Source organism: Botryllus schlosseri, chromosome 2 (genome assembly GCF_051294905.1).
Source record: "Botryllus schlosseri isolate E-star chromosome 2, Bs_hap1, whole genome shotgun sequence".
NCBI lineage: Eukaryota > Metazoa > Chordata > Ascidiacea > Stolidobranchia > Styelidae > Botryllus > Botryllus schlosseri.
The window spans coordinates 28,758,723-28,778,923 of record NC_137237.1 but is presented as its reverse complement, the minus strand read 5'-3'; the positions used below and the strand labels follow the sequence as shown (position 1 = coordinate 28,778,923).

Genomic DNA, 20,201 nt, shown 5'->3' with positions numbered 1-20,201 from the left:
CTATTGTAGATTAATTTCTGATCTGCCGACTGTCATCAATTCTCGCCACAATCCAGGCGCTTATCAAAATACATGAAGTGTATATGATCAGTTCAGGAGAGCTAGGTGAAAAAGAAATTTGGCTCGCACTATACGGAAAAGGCCTACTAACCGCTAATCGTGAAATCTTACCCAGAAACAGACACTATAACGATGTAAAGGTCAGACGCCATTGCTATATCGCAGGTCTACGAGAACAAATCGAGGTGTAGGCCAACTCAAAACGTGTTATATGGCCACGTTCGGTCCGAGGGGGAAAATATATCAACAAACCAAGTATTTGGTATATTTATAATAATCAGCGGCTTTGCGAGAATGCATGTAAGTGAGTGTCGTTACGAGAGCCGCTGGCCACGAATTCTTTCCCGTGCACTATGAGATATTTAATTAGTATGGTTGGTTGGATGGAAAGGGTTAGCGCGAACGCAGACCCCACTACCAGAAATTACACGACCGAGTTACCCACATTTGGGGTAATCGCCGAGGTCAACCAAGCCGAAGTGCAATGGCTAGGCCTCGCTCGGGCAGAACCGCCTTTTTGATCATGGTTCACTGCCTCGTCAGGTAAGTATGAGTTTTCCAGAAATTTATTGACACCCAATTTCATACAACAAAATAAATATTGTGGTGAGCACGCTCTCCACATATGCATAAATGCATTCACCAAGTGCGCTTTGAATCGCCGAAGCAAAATGAAATAGTTTCTACTAGACGCGAACGCCAAATATGATTGGGACGTCATCGATGATATTGGACGCCTCCACCGTCCATTCCTTGCTTAAAAGTGCGATAATCATTATCTTGCGTGTTATGGTCATCTCCATGGTGCTCTGATATTCGCTTTGGCATTAAAGAGCCGGTATAGGATTACAGAAGCGTGACATAGCAATGCAAAGTTTTCACAGCTACAAAAGCGAGGCATATAGGGAAAGCCTATTGTAGATTAATTTCTGTTCTGCTGACTGTCATCAATTCTCACCACAATCCAGGCGCTTATCAAAATACATGAAGTGTATATGATCAGCTCAGGAGAGCTAGGTGAAAAAGAATTTAGGCTCGCACTATACGGAAAAGGCCTACTAACCGCTAATCGTGAAATCTTACCCAGAAACAGACACTATAACGATGTAAAGGTCAGACGCCATTGCTATATCGCAGGTCTACGAGAACAAATCGAGGTGTAGGCCAACTCAAAACGTGTTATATGGCCACGTTCGTTCCGAGGGGGAAAATAAATCAACGAAACAAGTATTTGGTATATTGAAAATAATCAGCGGCTTTGCGAGAATGCATGTAAGTGAGTGTCGTTACGAGAGCCGCTGGCCACGAATTCTTATCCGTGCACTGTGAGCTATTTAATTAATATGGTTGGTTGGATGGAAAGGGTTAGCGCGAACGCAGACCCCACTACCAGAAATTACACGACCGAGTTACCCACATTTCGGGTAATCGCCGAGGTCAACCAAGCCGAAGTGCAATGGCTAGGCCTCGCCCGGGCAGAACCGCCTTTTTGATCATGGTTCACTGCCTCGTCAGGTAAGTATGAGTTTTCCAGAAATTTATTGACACCCAATTTCATACAACAAAATAAATATTGTGGTGAGCACGCTCTCCACATATGCATAAATGCATTCACCAAGTGCGCTTTGAATAGCCGAAGCAAAATGAAATAGTTTCTACTAGACGCGAACGCCAAATATGATTGGGACGTCATCGATGATATTGGACTGACTGCGGCGTCCAATTGCGAATTCCACCGTCCATTCCTTGCTTAAAAGTGCGATAATCATTATCTTGCGGTTTATGGTCATCTCCATGGTGCTCTGATATTCGCTTTGCCAATAAAGAGCCGGTATAGGATTACAGAAGCGTGACATAGCAATGCAAAGTTTTCACAGCTACAAAAGCGAGGCATATAGGGAAAGCCTATTGTAGATTAATTTCTGATCTGCCGACTGTCATCAATTCTCGCCACAATCCAGGCGCTTATCGAAATACATGAAGTGTATATGATCAGTTCAGGAGAGCTAGGTGAAAAAGAAATTAGGCTCGCACTATACGGAAAAGGCCTACTAACCGCTAATCGTGAAATCTTACCCAGAAACAGACACTATAACGATGTAAAGGTCAGACGCCATTGCTATATCGCAGGTCCACGAGAACAAATCGAGGTGTAGGCCAACTCAAAACGTGTTATATGGCCACGTTCGTTCCGAGGGGGAAAATAAATCAACAAACCAAGTATTTGGTATATTTATAATAATCAGCGGCTTTGCGAGAATGCATGTAAGTGAGTGTCGTTACGAGAGCCGCTGGCCACGAATTCTTTTCCATGCACTGTGAGCTATTTAACTAGTATGGTTGGATGGAAAGGGTTAGCGCGAACGCAGACCCCACTACCAGATATGACACGACCGAGTTACCCACATTTGGGGTAATCGCCGAGGTCAACCAAGCCGAAGTGCAATGGCTAGGCCTCGCCCGGGCAGAACCGCCTTTTTGATCATGGTTCACTGCCTCGTCAGGTAAGTATGAATTTTCCAGAAATTTATTGACACCCAATTTCATACAACAAAATAAATATTGTGGTGAGCACGCTCTCCACATATGCATAAATGCATTCACCAAGTGCGCTTTGAATCGCCGAAGCAAAATGAAATAGTTTCTACTAGACGCGAACGCCAAATATGATTGGGACGAATGGGACGTCATCGATGATATTGGACTGACTGCGGCGTCCAATTGCGAATTCCACCGTCCATTCCTTGCTTAAAAGTGCGATAATCATTATCTTGCGGTTTATGGTCATCTCCATGGTGCTCTGATATTCGCTTTGCCAATAAAGAGCCGGTATAGGATTACAGAAGCGTGACATAGCAATGCAAAGTTTTCACAGCTACAAAAGCGAGGCATATAGGGAAAGCCTATTGTAGATTAATTTCTGATCTGCCGACTGTCATCAATTCTCGCCACAATCCAGGCGCTTATCGAAATACATGAAGTGTATATGATCAGTTCAGGAGAGCTAGGTGAAAAAGAAATTAGGCTCGCACTATACGGAAAAGGCCTACTAACCGCTAATCGTGAAATCTTACCCAGAAACAGACACTATAACGATGTAAAGGTCAGACGCCATTGCTATATCGCAGGTCCACGAGAACAAATCGAGGTGTAGGCCAACTCGAAACGTATTATATGGCCACGTTCGTTCCGAGGGGGAAAATAAATCAACAAACCAAGTATTTGGTATATTTATTATAATCAGCGGCTTTGCGAGAATGCATGTAAGTGAGTGTCGTTACGAGAGCCGCTGGCCACGAATTCTTTTCCATGCACTGTGAGCTATTTAATTAGTATGGTTGGATGGAAGGGTTAGCGCGAACGCAGACCCCACTACCAGAAATTACACGACCGAGTTACCCACATTTGGGGTAATCGCCGAGTTCAACCAAGCCGAAGTGCAATCAATGGCTAGGCCTCGCCCGAGCAGAACCGCCTTTTTGATCATTTTTTTTTTTCACGGCTCTCCGTATCCGCCGGCCTTTGGCAACCCTCTCTTATATATTGGGTTGTCTCCAGCTCGGGGTCTTTGTGTTGTTTTTTTCTTGTTTTTTTATTTTTTTTATTTTTTATAGTATTTTTTTTAAAACTTTTTATATTATAAACAGTCAGGCACATCCAAATGACATATGTGTTGAAAGGGAAACGAGAGGTATGCTAACGGAAGTGAAATTAGAGGTAAGTGTGATTTCTTATTTGCTCTTTGACAGTTCTTCAATTTTCTTAGGTATTCTTCTTGTTTCATCAGTGCTTGGAATGTTTTGAAGTCTTCTTTTGATTCTTTGCAGTAGTGTGTTTTCTAATCTTTCATTTCTTATTTTTCTGTTCTCGATATCAAGGTTTACCTTAAGGTTGATGATGGTTTATTTGTAAATTGATATCATCGTCCAATCCAAGTGCTTTGTCCCGTGGTTGTGTTGCGCCGCGTCCTTCGTTAGCCTCCTCTGGAGCAGTTGGTCCAGGTAGGAGATCAATTCCTTTGCAAAGCTACACTCTAGTAGGACGTGTTGCACGTTATCGTTTTTCGCGTCACAGAATTTGCAATTCAGGATGAACATTTTACCATTTTTGTCTCTAATCATATTTCTTTTGCGTTTTTTTTCACCAAATAGATAGCTTTGGTGTGCTGTTTTATAATTCAGAATTTTTTCTTCGTTTGTTATAGTGTTTCTCCCCATGCATTTCGTTTTCAGGACTCGCTCCCACTTAATCTCTTCTCCACTCTCTACTCTTATGCTTGTCTTGTTTTCTTTCAAGTTTTTTATCGCTTTGTAAGTGGAGGTGTGGGTTGCGGTCTCCCAGTCCTCATTCTTCCAATTTAGTCTGCCGACTAGATCTAATGTGTCGGTCCAAATTTTTGGAGTGGGATACTTGTGAGGCTCTGAGTTATATTGTATAGGGCGGGGTTGATGTTTTTGATTTTTGTGCCAATTTCGAAGATTGCATGTTGGTGCCAAAATTCTGTTGGTTCCGTTATTCTTTTTAGTTCTATTATTTTTTCCAATTGACATGTTTTTATGCGAGATTCCAGGTCTGGCATAGCCAGGCCCCCGTTCTCTTTCCCCGCTATTAAGGTCTTCCTGGCGATCTTCTCTATTGTTTCACAATAAAGTATATCTTTTCGATTTCGCGTTGTTCTTCTTCAGGTACTGGGACCACGCGGGCATTGTATATAGTCTGGGTAGCTATTAGGCTGTCTAGGATGGTTTTTTTTCCATCCAGGTCAGTTGGCGATGACTGTATGCGTACGCAGTTTTTCTCATTTTCGAGATTTTTTCATTCCAAGTGTCTTTTATTTGATTTTTTCCGAATATCTGTCCAAGTATTTTGATTTGTGTTTTTTTCAGATGTTCGTATCTAGTCTTTCGCATTCTGTTGTCTTGCTTTTGGTTCATATGTAAGATTTCCGTTTTATCTGCGTTCAGTTTTTGTCCGGTGGCCCTTTCGTATCTGTCAAATTCTTTAAAGATATACGTTAGATCTTCTTCTTTGTTTGCTAGGCAGGTGATATCGTCTGCGTACTGCTGCAGTTTTATTTCCATCCTGCCTATATTGAAGCCTTTAAATCTCTTATGTCTTGCGATCTTTCTTGCAAGCGGGTCGCAGCAGATAGCATAAAGGATCATGCTGAGCGGGCATCCTTGTCTGATGCCTCGCTCTAATTTGATCGGTTTCGTTAAAGCGCCGTTGACTATGATGCTGCTTGTCGCTGTCTCGTAGATGTTTTTGATTAAGCGAGTAAAATGCTGCGGTAATTGATAATTTTCAAGGATTTTATACAGGTATTGATGGTGTACTAGGTCGAAGGCTTTTTGTTGATCTAGGTTTACCAAAAGGAGTTCTCTTTTCTTTTCTTTGGCGAATTCTGTTGCGGCGTGAATGTTTCGGAGTACGTCTGTTATTTTTCTGTTTTTTATCGCGCATTTCTGTGTATTATATATCAAGTTTGGAGTTATTGGGTTAAGCCTTCTTGCTAGTATGCCGGTCATGATCTTGTAGTCTGTATTCAACAACGTGATCGGGCGCCAGTTCTTCAGTTGTTGGGGTTTACCTTTTTTGAAGATTATTGTTGTTAATCCTTTTTTCCAACTATCGCAGAGACCTCCCAGGAGGTACGAGTTGTTGAAGAGTTCTTGGAGATCTTTCCTCAAGATATTCCAGTATCGTATATAAAACTCCTTTGATAGGCCGTCAGCCCCTGGTGTTTTATCGTTATCCATCTTTTCTAAGGTGGCTTTTATTTCATTTTCTTCGATCTGGCTATCGAGGTCTATCTTTTCCTCTTCTGTTATTCGATGTTGTTTAATTTCATCTATATATTCTTGCTGGAGTTTCGAATTTTCCTGTTCGGGTTTGCTCCACAAGTTAGTGTAGAAATGTTCTACCTCGCGGAGTATATCCTTTTTTTCTGTCAATTCAGCCCCGGTATTAGTTTCTATTTCTTTTAGCATTTTGCTCTCTCTTGTCTGGAGCATTTGGAAGAAAAACTTCGTCGGCTTTTCATTTTCCTCCATATCACGCAGTTTATGAAGTCGACATTGGTATCTAAAATGATCGTCTTCTATTTTCTTGAGCTCTTTTATCTCTTTGTATGCACTCTTTGAGTCGTTGTTCTTATTTTGTATTTCTAGTATCTTTTTTTGAAGCATTTCGGCTTTGCTTCTTTCGGCTTTTTGTTTGTTCGAGCCGTATTTCTGCAGGTGTAGTTTGGCGCATTTCTTGAAATAATCCCACCATTCATAAATGCTTTGGAAAAGGTACTTGTGTCCTGTACATCGTTCGTGTATCTCCTGGATCTGTTCGTATAGTACCTCATCCTTGAAGTGTCTGGTGTCATTCTTCCACATTACTTTCCCCCATTTGACGTTTTCGGATTTGTTAATTTTAATCCTCGGGTAGAGGATGTGGTCAGCCAAAGTGTTGAATTTGTATGTACACATCTTGATGTTTATCATAAAGCGGTTCGATGTGTAAACACGGTCTATTCTTCTTGATTGTTTTGTTTGCATTTTAGTATATAATCTTTTCTTTGGATTTCTCCATCGCCAGGCGTCTCTGATTTTGTGTGTCTTTATGAATTGTTTCCAGATTCTGGCTGCCGGTGTGATTCGGAAGTTTTCTGAATTTTTCGAATCTATGCTTTCTGTTATTATATTAAAGTCGCCGCATATCACAGCGTTGTCTGGATCTTTGCCAATTTCTTGTGTGAATGTTCGAAATATTTCGGTTTGGTGTCTGCCTACATGTAGAGGTCCGTAAATGTTCCATATTCTAATGTTTTCCGGTGATTTGCTGAGTTTTGTTATTAGATTCATTGACTGTATTCTGTCTTCTTTTAAGGTCGATTCTTCCATGTCGTATTGTTGTTCTAGTTCTTTTTTGATAAGTATTGCTGTTCCTTTGTAGTATAGTAGTTTTTTTTCTTCTTTGTCGATCCATGGTTCTTTCTCGTCTAGGTGGTTCGGGTAGTAGAGTATGTTGTTTTTACTTGCCCATCTTGCTATTTTGCTTTTGTTTCCTCTGTGGGTTTCTTGGAGGCAGACTACATTCCATGTATTGTCTGTCTTTAGAAAGGTTTTCAAGTTGTACCATCGTTTTTCTATACCGTTAATGTTTATCGAAATTATGTTAAGAGCCATGGCGATGGTAGGGGAGTGGTGGGATTATTGCGCTGAACTACTTGTTATTAGGTTTTTTCGTCGCCTTTCCTTCGAGATTGGGGCTTCGTTCATGCCTATTCCTTTTGTATGCCTATTCCTTTTGTTAGGACTTCGTGCTGCTCCGTGCTGTTTTCTTATCGGGGAGCACATTAACCTTACCATTTCTCTTTCATTTAGGAGTGGCGGTTTTTCGAATAGGTTGCGCAGTTTGCGGGTCGAAAGGCTGCTTGGTTTTTGTTCTTGTGCAGCTTTCGTCTCACAGTTTCGGCTTTCCTCTGTCCGACTATGTTCTTCTTCTACGGTCTGTAAGCTGTCTACGCTACTTTCGTCGCTATTGCTATCGTGTTCCAATATTGTGATGTTTGCGCTGTCTTCGCTGTCGCTTGTTTCTATTTCGCTTGTTTCTTCAATTATTGTTTGAGTGTTTGCGCTATCCTCTTCTCTATGTAGGATTTCGTTCGTGTTCGAGGCCTCTTCTAGGGGCCTTTGTTCTCGTACTTGTGTTGCAGGGTTTTGTATTGCACTTTGTATTGCACCAGTTTTTTCTCGCGTTTCGCGTGCCTGTGGGCCGACAGTAGTATATAGGATCGGTCGTGACCTGGCTGGGGTTCTTATGGGCCCGCTCGTGACTTGCCGCGAAAACTCGTGTTGGTGACCACACCCTTGTAGACCCCCTATCGCTGGTGACTTGCCATTGTTTCTTATGGGATCTCTGGTGACCCCACCCTTTCAGGTATAGGGCTCACTCATGACCTGCCGTGAAAACTCGTAGTGATGATGGTACCCTTTCAGACCCCAGACCCCCTATCGCTCGTGATGTACCAATGGTTCTTATGGGATCTCTGGTGATGTGTCATTGTTTCTTACGCGGTCTCTCGTGATGTGCGATTGGTTCTTATGGGATCTCTGGTGATGTGCCATTGTTTCTTATGGTATCTCTGGTGACGGCACCCTTTCGGGTATAGGCTGCGGCGGTGAGGTGCCGTGAAAACTCGTGGTGGTGATGGCACCCTTTTAGACCCCCTCTCGGCGGTGAGGTGCCATGTGTTCTTATGGATGCGGTGATGAGGTGCCTATGTGGTGATGATGGTACCCTTTCAGATATATGCTGTGGCGATGATGTGCCCACGGATTCTTGTGTCGTAGTGAACTAACGTTGTGGATATAGGCCGCGGCGGTGAGGTGCCATGTATTCTTACGCGGTATGTGGTGACTCGCCATGTGTTCTTATGGGTGCGGTCGTGATTCGCACTTTCAACCATCTCTCGCGTGGTGTTGAATAGTCACCAACAATAACCGCACAAACGGAAACGTGGCTTACAAGAGGATTAAGCAGTGCGTGCGACCTATATTCCGAATGACCTGCGCGCTGAATTATTTCCCGGCCAGCTGTGTGCTACTATCGATTATTACACTAGACCAGTCAGTGTGAAATAGTTTGATCGTAAATTATGATATATGATGTAGTTTAGTCGTACCAGATGACCGATCGTGTTCTCTTTCGCTATTGATTGCTACCTGAATAATACTTTCGGCTTATTCGCTGTTTCGCGCCTACAGAATAGTCTGCTGTTCACAGTCACAACTTCATCGCGATAGCACAATTTTCACACCTCGATCAGTAGAACAACACCGCGCTAACCCAGTTGTCGAATCACATAGGTCAAACATTTTACGCGAAATGAAATATTGTATTGTGGTATACAAATATGCAACTACTCTTTCAATTCAACAAGTCTAGTTAGCTGATCGATTTTCAATCTGCCGACACAGTTCGATTTTCAATCTGCCGACACAGTTTTTAACACGAGTGAGTTGATATTTCTTCCCGGGTACGAGCGAGGCTTTGTTCCATTGATCCATATATCCGTTGTGCAGTTTTGTGCCCTTGTGGTTTATCATTCTGATTTCTTGGATTTCTCCACAGTTGTATCTTTCAAATTTTAGTCTGATCTCATTTTCTTCTACTTCGGTAGGGACTGCTCTTATGTTTATCCTGACCACAGGTGTCCTGGGTTTCTCGAGGCGGAAGATTCCTTTCTCTGTGTGAATTCCTTCTTTTGTTTCATCAAGGAAGAGTTCTTTCAATTCATTTACTGGTGCTTCGTTGTGAAACGACAGGTTGAAGGTAGGTGTCTCTACCGATTTGATATATTGAGTGTACATGTCCTCTATATTTTCCTAGCTCTTCGTGTTGGAGAATTGCATCTATCACATCTGCTGAAGTTGAGCTTTCTCTGTTGCAATGATATCTAAAGACCTTGGTCTGCTTCCGTAGATAAGTCTCTGCTGTGGTAGTTTCGATAGCGCACTGGCGTATGCCATTGTTTTTGGTATACCGAAGCAACTATTTGCAGCGTTTCTATTGTAGTTTAAAAGCGCCGCTGTAAGTCGGTAAGTGCAGCCGTAAGCTCGAACGGAAGTCGCGTTTCTACAGGCGAGACAATGGTATCGAAGGGCTGTCTAAGGAAGCGGGAATAGGAAGAGTTACAAGATGGTACTGCAGTGTCGATAAGAGTGAAGTTGGAAAGAGAGGTTAGTAGAAGTGAAGTCGGAGAGGAAGGTTTGGTGAAGAAGGTGGAAGGAGAGTCAAGTCGATGGTGAGAAGAAAGACGGGCGAGAGAGCCGACTGCGAAGGAGAGACTTGAAAACGAGAGGAGTCGAAGTCCGTTGGAAAGTGAAGAGAGAGTGAGCGAAGTTGTTTAGTAGATTAATCCTGAAGAACGCCTTTTTGATCATGGTTCATTGCCTCGTCAGGTAAGTATGAGTTTTCCAGAAATTTATTGACACCCAATTTCATACAACAAAATAAATATTGTGGTGAGCACGCTCTCCACATATGCATAAATGCATTCACCAAGTGCGCTTTGAATCGCCGAAGCAAAATGAAATAGTTTCTACTAGACGCGAACGCCAAATATGATTGGGACGTCATCGATGATATTGGACTGACTGCGGCGTCCAATTGCGAATTCCACCGTCCATTCCTTGCTTAAAAGTGCGATAATCATTATCTTGCGTTTTATGGTCATCTCCATGGTGCTCTGATATTCGCTTTGCCAATAAAGAGCCGGTATAGGATTACAGAAGCGTGACATAGCAATGCAAAGTTTTCACAGCTACAAAAGCGAGGCATATAGGGAAAGCCTATTGTAGATTAATTTCTGATCTGCCGACTGTCATCAATTCTCGCCACAATCCAGGCGCTTATCAAAATACATGAAGTGTATATGATCAGTTCAGGAGAGCTAGGTGAAAAAGAAATTAGGCTCGCACTATACGGAAAAGGCCTACTAACCGCTAATCGTGAAATCTTACCCAGAAACAGACACTATAACGATGTAAAGGTCAGACGCCATTGCTATATCGCAGGTCTACGAGAACAAATCGAGGTGTAGGCCAACTGAAAACGTGTTATATGGCCACGTTCGTTCCGAGGGGGAAAATAAATCAACAAACCAAGTATTTGGTATATTTATAATAATCAGCGGCTTTGCGAGAATGCATGTAAGTGAGTGTCGTTACGAGAGCCGCTGGCCACGAATTCTTTTCCATGCACTGTGAGCTATTTAATCAGTATGGTTGGATGGAAAGGGTTAGCGCGAACGCAGACCCCACTACCAGAAATCACACGACCGAGTTACCCACATTTGGGGTAATCGCCGAGGTCAACCAAGCCGAAGTCGACCAAGCCGAAGTGCAATGGCTAGGCCTCGCCCGGGCAGAACCGCCTTTTTGATCATGGTTCACTGCCTCGTCAGGTAAGTATGACTTTTCCAGAAATTTATTGACACCCAATTTCATACAACAAAATAAATATTGTGGTGAGCACGCTCTCCACATATGCATAAATGCATTCACCAAGTGCGCTTTGAATCGCCGAAGCAAAATGAAATAGTTTCTACTAGACGCGAACGCCGAATATGATTGGGACGTCATCGATGATATTGGACTGACTGCGGCGTCCAATTGCGAATTCCACCGTCCATTCCTTGCTTAAAAGTGCGATAATCATTATCTTGCGTTTTATGGTCATCTCCATGGTGCTCTGATATTAGCTTTGCCAATAAAGAGCCGGTATAGGATTACAGAAGCGTGACATAGCAATGCAAAGTTTTCACAGCTACAAAAGCGAGGCATATAGGGAAAGCCTATTGTAGATTAATTTCTGATCTGCCGACTGTCATCAATTCGCGCCACAATCCATGCGCTTATCAAAATACATGAAGTGTATATGATCAGTTCAGGAGAGCTAGGTGAAAAAGAAATTAGGCTCGCACTATACGGAAAAGGCCTACTAACCGCTAATCGTGAAATCTTACCCAGAAACTGACACTATAACGATGTAAAAGTCAGACGCCATTGCTATATCGCAGGTCTACGAGAACAAATCGAGGTGTAGGCCAACTCAAAACGTGTTATATGGCCACGTTTGTTCCGAGGGGGAAAATAAATCAACAAACCAAGTATTTGGTATATTTATAATAATCAGCGGCTTTGCGAAAATGCATGTAAGTGAGTGTCGTTACGAGAGCCGCTGGCCACGAATTCTTTTTCATGCACTGTGAGCTATTTAATCAGTATGGTTGGATGGAAAGGGTTAGCGCGAACGCAGACCCCACTACCAGAAATCACACGACCGAGTTACTCACATTTGGGGTAATCGCCGAGGTCAACCAAGCCGAAGTGCAATGGCTAGGCCTCGCCCGGGCAGAACCGCCTTTTTGATCATGGTTCACTGCCTCGTCAGGTAAGTATGAGTTTTCCAGAAATTTATTGACACCCAATTTCATACAACAAAATAAGTATTGTGGTGAGCACGCTCTCCACATATGCATAAATGCATTCACCAAGTGCGCTTTGAATCGCCGAAGCAAAATGAAATAGTTTCTACTAGACGCGAACGCCAAATATGATTGGGACGAATGGGACGTCATCGATGATATTGGACTGACTGCGGCGTCCAATTGCGAATTCCACCGTCCATTCCTTGCTTAAAAGTGCGATAATCATTATCTTGCGTTTTATGGTCATCTCCATGGTGCTCTGATATTCGCTTTGCCAATAAAGAGCCGGTATAGGATTACAGAAGCGTGACATAGCAATGCAAAGTTTTCACAGCTACAAAAGCGAGGCATATAGGGAAAGCCTATTGTAGATTAATTTCTGATCTGCCGACTGTCATCAATTCTCACCACAATCCAGGCGCTTATCGAAATACATGAAGTGTATATGATCAGTTCAGGAGAGCTAGGTGAAAAAGAAATTAGGCTCGCACTATACGGAAAAGGCCTACTAACCGCTAATCGTGAAATCTTACCCAGAAACAGACACTATAACGATGTAAAGGTCAGACTCCATTGCTATATCGCAGGTCTACGAGAACAAATCGAGGTGTAGGCCAACTCAAAACGTGTTATATGGCCACGTTCGTTCCGAGGGGGAAAATAAATCAACAAACCAAGTATTTTGTATATTTATAATAATCAGCGGCTTTGCGAAAATGCATGTAAGTGAGTGTCGTTACGAGAGCCGCTGGCCACGAATTCTTTTTCATGCACTGTGAGCTATTTAATCAGTATGGTTGGATGGAAAGGGTTAGCGCGAACGCAGACCCCACTACCAGAAATCACACGACCGAGTTACCCACATTTGGGGTAATCGCCGAGGTCAACCAAGCCGAAGTCGACCAAGCCGAAGTGCAATGGCTAGGCCTCGCCCGGGCAGAACCGCCTTTTTGATCATGGTTCACTGCCTCGTCAGGTAAGTATGACTTTTCCAGAAATTTATTGACACCCAATTTCATACAACAAAATAAATATTGTGGTGAGCACGCTCTCCACATATGCATAAATGCATTCACCAAGTGCGCTTTGAATCGCCGAAGCAAAATGAAATAGTTTCTACTAGACGCGAACGCCGAATATGATTGGGACGTCATCGATGATATTGGACTGACTGCGGCGTCCAATTGCGAATTCCACCGTCCATTCCTTGCTTAAAAGTGCGATAATCATTATCTTGCGTTTTATGGTCATCTCCATGGTGCTCTGATATTAGCTTTGCCAATAAAGAGCCGGTATAGGATTACAGAAGCGTGACATAGCAATGCAAAGTTTTCACAGCTACAAAAGCGAGGCATATAGGGAAAGCCTATTGTAGATTAATTTCTGATCTGCCGACTGTCATCAATTCGCGCCACAATCCATGCGCTTATCAAAATACATGAAGTGTATATGATCAGTTCAGGAGAGCTAGGTGAAAAAGAAATTAGGCTCGCACTATACGGAAAAGGCCTACTAACCGCTAATCGTGAAATCTTACCCAGAAACTGACACTATAACGATGTAAAAGTCAGACGCCATTGCTATATCGCAGGTCTACGAGAACAAATCGAGGTGTAGGCCAACTCAAAACGTGTTATATGGCCACGTTTGTTCCGAGGGGGAAAATAAATCAACAAACCAAGTATTTGGTATATTTATAATAATCAGCGGCTTTGCGAAAATGCATGTAAGTGAGTGTCGTTACGAGAGCCGCTGGCCACGAATTCTTTTTCATGCACTGTGAGCTATTTAATCAGTATGGTTGGATGGAAAGGGTTAGCGCGAACGCAGACCCCACTACCAGAAATCACACGACCGAGTTACTCACATTTGGGGTAATCGCCGAGGTCAACCAAGCCGAAGTGCAATGGCTAGGCCTCGCCCGGGCAGAACCGCCTTTTTGATCATGGTTCACTGCCTCGTCAGGTAAGTATGAGTTTTCCAGAAATTTATTGACACCCAATTTCATACAACAAAATAAATATTGTGGTGAGCACGCTCTCCACATATGCATAAATGCATTCACCAAGTGCGCTTTGAATCGCCGAAGCAAAATGAAATAGTTTCTACTAGACGCGAACGCCAAATATGATTGGGACGTCATCGATGATATTGGACTGACTGCGGCGTCCAATTGCGAATTCCACCGTCCATTCCTTGCTTAAAAGTGCGATAATCATTATCTTGCGGTTTATGGTCATCTCCATGGTGCTCTGATATTCGCTTTGCCAATAAAGAGCCGGTATAGGATTACAGAAGCGTGACATAGCAATGCAAAGTTTTCACAGCTACAAAAGCGAGGCATATAGGGAAAGCCTATTGTAGATTAATTTCTGATCTGTCGACTGTCATCAATTCTCGCCACAATCCAGGCGCTTATCGAAATACATGAAGTGTATATGATCAGTTCAGGAGAGCTAGGTTAAAAAGAAATTAGGCTCGCACTATACGGAAAAGGCCTACTAACCGCTAATCGTTAAATCTTACCCAGAAACAGACACTATAACAGGGGTGGGCAACATACGGCCCGCGGGCCGGATCCGGCCCGCGAAGGGATTTTGTCCGGCCCGCGGACGGTTTTCCGTCTTACATGATAATGTGGCCCGCGGCCCCAGTCTGTCGAGATCCCCCACTACTTGCATACTACGTCAAATTTAAGTGACTGTATATTATTATATACGTGTGTGCGCATCGTTGCGAGAGTGGAGCATACGCGTAAGTTCGTCGAAGCGAGAAGACTTGCATTATCGGCATTTGCGATATGCACTCAACCCTAATGTCGTCCGTGGTAATCATGATTTTTGTCGACTACAATGGTCATTTACACCAGACTGATATATTTCTTATTTTCGATTCCGCAACCGCCGACTTGTAGCACGCCACACTTCTAGGCTTTTGTAAGGCACCGCATATTCCAGGGGTCGCCATCTCAAAACGGGTCGCAGGCCAGTTTTCAAATTTTGTAGAAAACGCGGGCCGTATGAATTCAATATTCGAGATTATTTACGCCACACAGTTGAACAACGACGCTATCACGGCACCTACTCAACCCTAATGAATTGATATCTTGGTAAATTAGGGTTCCTGGGGTCATCGAACGACTTGAAATCTTAACTAGGGATTGCACCGTGTGTTGATTGATCAGAGTGAAGCAGACATGGCGGCGCCTGTATGATAATGTTATTCTCAAATCCACACTGTCCTCGCCATTATCGGAGAAATGGCTTTGAAGCGACATTGCTGTCGTTAAAATACATTTATTAAATACGATTTATTCCTTGTATATGTGGATAAATGGGCGAATAATGTGTCGATTCAGCAATCCGGCCCGCCAAGTACCTAATTTTCCTCTATCCGGCCCGCCGACTGGAGAAGTTGAACTATAACGATGTAAAGGTCAGACGCCATTGCTATATCGCAGGTCCACGAGAACAAATCGATGTGCAGGCCAACTCAAAACGTGTTATAAGGCCACGTTCGTTCCGAGGGGGAAAATAAATCAACAAACCAAGTATTTGGTATATTTATTATAATCAGCGGCTTTGCGAGAATGCATGTAAGTGAGTGTCGTTACGAGAGCCGCTGGCCACGAATTCTTTTCCATGCACTGTGAGCTATTTAATTAGTATGGTTGGATGGAAAGGGTTAGCGCGAACGCAGACCCCACTACCAGAAATTACACGACCGAGTTACCCCCATTTGGGGTAATCGCCGAGTTCAACCAAGCCGAAGTGCAATGGCTAGGCCTCGCCCGAGCAGAACCGCCTTTTTGATCATGGTTCACTGCCTCGTCAGGTAAGTATGAGTTTTCCAGAAATTTATTGACACCCAATTTCATACAACAAAATAAATATTGTGGTGAGCACGCTCTCCACATATGCATAAATGCATTCACCAAGTGCGCTTTGAATCGCCGAAGCAAAATGAAATAGTTTCTACTAGACGCGAACGCCAAATATGATTGGGACGAATGGGACGTCATCGAGATGATATTGGACTGACTGCGGCGTCCAATTGCGAATTCCACCGTCCATTCCTTGCTTAAAAGTGCGATAATCATTATCTTGCGTTTTATGGTCATCTCCATGGTGCTCTGATATTCGCTTTGCCAGTAAAGAGCTGGTATAGGATTACAGAAGCGTGACATAGCAATGCAAAGTTTTCACAGCTACAAAAGCGAGGCATATAGGGAAAGCCTATTGTAGATTAATTTCTGATCTGCCGACTGTCATCAATTCTCGCCACAATCCAGGCGCTTATCAAAATACATGAAGTGTATATGATCAGTTCAGGAGAGCTAGGTGAAAAAGAAATTTGGCTCGCACTATACGGAAAAGGCCTACTAACCGCTAATCGTGAAATCTTACCCAGAAACAGACACTATAACGATGTAAAGGTCAGACGCCATTGCTATATCGCAGGTCTACGAGAACAAATCGAGGTGTAGGCCAACTCAAAACGTGTTATATGGCCACGTTCGGTCCGAGGGGGAAAATATATCAACAAACCAAGTATTTGGTATATTTATAATAATCAGCGGCTTTGCGAGAATGCATGTAAGTGAGTGTCGTTACGAGAGCCGCTGGCCACGAATTCTTTCCCGTGCACTATGAGATATTTAATTAGTATGGTTGGTTGGATGGAAAGGGTTAGCGCGAACGCAGACCCCACTACCAGAAATTACACGACCGAGTTACCCACATTTGGGGTAATCGCCGAGGTCAACCAAGCCGAAGTGCAATGGCTAGGCCTCGCTCGGGCAGAACCGCCTTTTTGATCATGGTTCACTGCCTCGTCAGGTAAGTATGAGTTTTCCAGAAATTTATTGACACCCAATTTCATACAACAAAATAAATATTGTGGTGAGCACGCTCTCCACATATGCATAAATGCATTCACCAAGTGCGCTTTGAATCGCCGAAGCAAAATGAAATAGTTTCTACTAGACGCGAACGCCAAATATGATTGGGACGTCATCGATGATATTGGACGCCTCCACCGTCCATTCCTTGCTTAAAAGTGCGATAATCATTATCTTGCGTGTTATGGTCATCTCCATGGTGCTCTGATATTCGGTTTGGCATTAAAGAGCCGGTATAGGATTACAGAAGCGTGACATAGCAATGCAAAGTTTTCACAGCTACAAAAGCGAGGCATATAGGGAAAGCCTATTGTAGATTAATTTCTGATCTGCCGACTGTCATCAATTCTCGCCACAATCCAGGCGCTTATCGAAATACATGAAGTGTATATGATCAGTTCAGGAGAGCTAGGTTAAAAAGAAATTAGGCTCGCACTATACGGAAAAGGCCTACTAACCGCTAATCGTTAAATCTTACCCAGAAACAGACACTATAACAGGGGTGGGCAACATACGGCCCGCGGGCCGGATCCGGCCCGCGAAGGGATTTTGTCCGGCCCGCGGACGGTTTTCCGTCTTACATGATAATGTGGCCCGCGGCCCCAGTCTGTCGAGATCCCCCACTACTTGCATACTACGTCAAATTTAAGTGACTGTATATTATTATATACGTGTGTGCGCATCGTTGCGAGAGTGGAGCATACGCGTAAGTTCGTCGAAGCGAGAAGACTTGCATTATCGGCATTTGCGATATGCACTCAACCCTAATGTCGTCCGTGGTAATCATGATTTTTGTCGACTACAATGGTCATTTACACCAGACTGATATATTTCTTATTTTCGATTCCGCAACCGCCGACTTGTAGCACGCCACACTTCTAGGCTTTTGTAAGGCACCGCATATTCCAGGGGTCGCCATCTCAAAACGGGTCGCAGGCCAGTTTTCAAATTTTGTAGAAAACGCGGGCCGTATGAATTCAATATTCGAGATTATTTACGCCACACAGTTGAACAACGACGCTATCACGGCACCTACTCAACCCTAATGAATTGATATCTTGGTAAATTAGGGTTCCTGGGGTCATCGAACGACTTGAAATCTTAACTAGGGATTGCACCGTGTGTTGATTGATCAGAGTGAAGCAGACATGGCGGCGCCTGTATGATAATGTTATTCTCAAATCCACACTGTCCTCGCCATTATCGGAGAAATGGCTTTGAAGCGACATTGCTGTCGTTAAAATACATTTATTAAATACGATTTATTCCTTGTATATGTGGATAAATGGGCGAATAATGTGTCGATTCAGCAATCCGGCCCGCCAAGTACCTAATTTTCCTCTATCCGGCCCGCCGACTGGAGAAGTTGAACTATAACGATGTAAAGGTCAGACGCCATTGCTATATCGCAGGTCCACGAGAACAAATCGATGTGCAGGCCAACTCAAAACGTGTTATAAGGCCACGTTCGTTCCGAGGGGGAAAATAAATCAACAAACCAAGTATTTGGTATATTTATTATAATCAGCGGCTTTGCGAGAATGCATGTAAGTGAGTGTCGTTACGAGAGCCGCTGGCCACGAATTCTTTTCCATGCACTGTGAGCTATTTAATTAGTATGGTTGGATGGAAAGGGTTAGCGCGAACGCAGACCCCACTACCAGAAATTACACGACCGAGTTACCCCCATTTGGGGTAATCGCCGAGTTCAACCAAGCCGAAGTGCAATGGCTAGGCCTCGCCCGAGCAGAACCGCCTTTTTGATCATGGTTCACTGCCTCGTCAGGTAAGTATGAGTTTTCCAGAAATTTATTGACACCCAATTTCATACAACAAAATAAATATTGTGGTGAGCACGCTCTCCACATATGCATAAATGCATTCACCAAGTGCGCTTTGAATCGCCGAAGCAAAATGAAATAGTTTCTACTAGACGCGAACGCCAAATATGATTGGGACGAATGGGACGTCATCGAGATGATATTGGACTGACTGCGGCGTCCAATTGCGAATTCCACCGTCCATTCCTTGCTTAAAAGTGCGATAATCATTATCTTGCGTTTTATGGTCATCTCCATGGTGCTCTGATATTCGCTTTGCCAGTAAAGAGCTGGTATAGGATTACAGAAGCGTGACATAGCAATGCAAAGTTTTCACAGCTACAAAAGCGAGGCATATAGGGAAAGCCTATTGTAGATTAATTTCTGATCTGCCGACTGTCATCAATTCTCGCCACAATCCAGGCGCTTATCAAAATACATGAAGTGTATATGATCAGTTCAGGAGAGCTAGGTGAAAAAGAAATTTGGCTCGCACTATACGGAAAAGGCCTACTAACCGCTAATCGTGAAATCTTACCCAGAAACAGACACTATAACGATGTAAAGGTCAGACGCCATTGCTATATCGCAGGTCTACGAGAACAAATCGAGGTGTAGGCCAACTCAAAACGTGTTATATGGCCACGTTCGGTCCGAGGGGGAAAATATATCAACAAACCAAGTATTTGGTATATTTATAATAATCAGCGGCTTTGCGAGAATGCATGTAAGTGAGTGTCGTTACGAGAGCCGCTGGCCACGAATTCTTTCCCGTGCACTATGAGATATTTAATTAGTATGGTTGGTTGGATGGAAAGGGTTAGCGCGAACGCAGACCCCACTACCAGAAATTACACGACCGAGTTACCCACATTTGGGGTAATCGCCGAGGTCAACCAAGCCGAAGTGCAATGGCTAGGCCTCGCTCGGGCAGAACCGCCTTTTTGATCATGGTTCACTGCCTCGTCAGGTAAGTATGAGTTTTCCAGAAATTTATTGACACCCAATTTCATACAACAAAATAAATATTGTGGTGAGCACGCTCTCCACATATGCATAAATGCATTCACCAAGTGCGCTTTGAATCGCCGAAGCAAAATGAAATAGTTTCTACTAGACGCGAACGCCAAATATGATTGGGACGTCATCGATGATATTGGACGCCTCCACCGTCCATTCCTTGCTTAAAAGTGCGATAATCATTATCTTGCGTGTTATGGTCATCTCCATGGTGCTCTGATATTCGCTTTGGCATTAAAGAGCCGGTATAGGATTACAGAAGCGTGACATAGCAATGCAAAGTTTTCACAGCTACAAAAGCGAGGCATATAGGGAAAGCCTATTGTAGATTAATTTCTGTTCTGCTGACTGTCATCAATTCTCACCACAATCCAGGCGCTTATCAAAATACATGAAGTGTATATGATCAGCTCAG

The 20,201-nt window shown here is 43.4% G+C and overlaps 1 protein-coding gene, 10 non-coding genes and 2 pseudogenes across 11 annotated transcripts in view; all 13 read right to left on the bottom strand.

The window, feature by feature from the left end:
• The window catches only part of LOC145457677 (actin-related protein 2/3 complex subunit 2-like), a 281,489-nt gene that overhangs the window by 140,274 nt on the left and 121,014 nt on the right, over positions 1–20,201 (bottom strand). The window lies entirely within an intron of this gene.
• Positions 448–611, bottom strand: LOC145434745 (U1 spliceosomal RNA). Its single transcript, XR_013913568.1, has one exon. It is a non-coding gene; the product is annotated as a U1 spliceosomal RNA (small nuclear RNA).
• On the bottom strand, positions 1,420–1,583 carry LOC145434742 (U1 spliceosomal RNA). The gene has a single exon (XR_013913565.1). It is a non-coding gene; the product is annotated as a U1 spliceosomal RNA (small nuclear RNA).
• On the bottom strand, positions 2,409–2,572 carry LOC145434761 (U1 spliceosomal RNA). Its single transcript, XR_013913584.1, has one exon. It is a non-coding gene; the product is annotated as a U1 spliceosomal RNA (small nuclear RNA).
• Positions 3,406–3,572, bottom strand: LOC145434720 (U1 spliceosomal RNA). The gene has a single exon (XR_013913544.1). It is a non-coding gene; the product is annotated as a U1 spliceosomal RNA (small nuclear RNA).
• Positions 10,850–11,028, bottom strand: LOC145434705 (U1 spliceosomal RNA; annotated as a pseudogene).
• LOC145434763 (U1 spliceosomal RNA) lies at positions 11,854–12,017 on the bottom strand. The gene has a single exon (XR_013913586.1). It is a non-coding gene; the product is annotated as a U1 spliceosomal RNA (small nuclear RNA).
• On the bottom strand, positions 12,852–13,030 carry LOC145434704 (U1 spliceosomal RNA; annotated as a pseudogene).
• LOC145434762 (U1 spliceosomal RNA) lies at positions 13,856–14,019 on the bottom strand. Its single transcript, XR_013913585.1, has one exon. It is a non-coding gene; the product is annotated as a U1 spliceosomal RNA (small nuclear RNA).
• On the bottom strand, positions 15,725–15,888 carry LOC145434747 (U1 spliceosomal RNA). The gene has a single exon (XR_013913570.1). It is a non-coding gene; the product is annotated as a U1 spliceosomal RNA (small nuclear RNA).
• LOC145434734 (U1 spliceosomal RNA) lies at positions 16,729–16,892 on the bottom strand. Its single transcript, XR_013913557.1, has one exon. It is a non-coding gene; the product is annotated as a U1 spliceosomal RNA (small nuclear RNA).
• Positions 18,577–18,740, bottom strand: LOC145434746 (U1 spliceosomal RNA). The gene has a single exon (XR_013913569.1). It is a non-coding gene; the product is annotated as a U1 spliceosomal RNA (small nuclear RNA).
• On the bottom strand, positions 19,581–19,744 carry LOC145434689 (U1 spliceosomal RNA). The gene has a single exon (XR_013913519.1). It is a non-coding gene; the product is annotated as a U1 spliceosomal RNA (small nuclear RNA).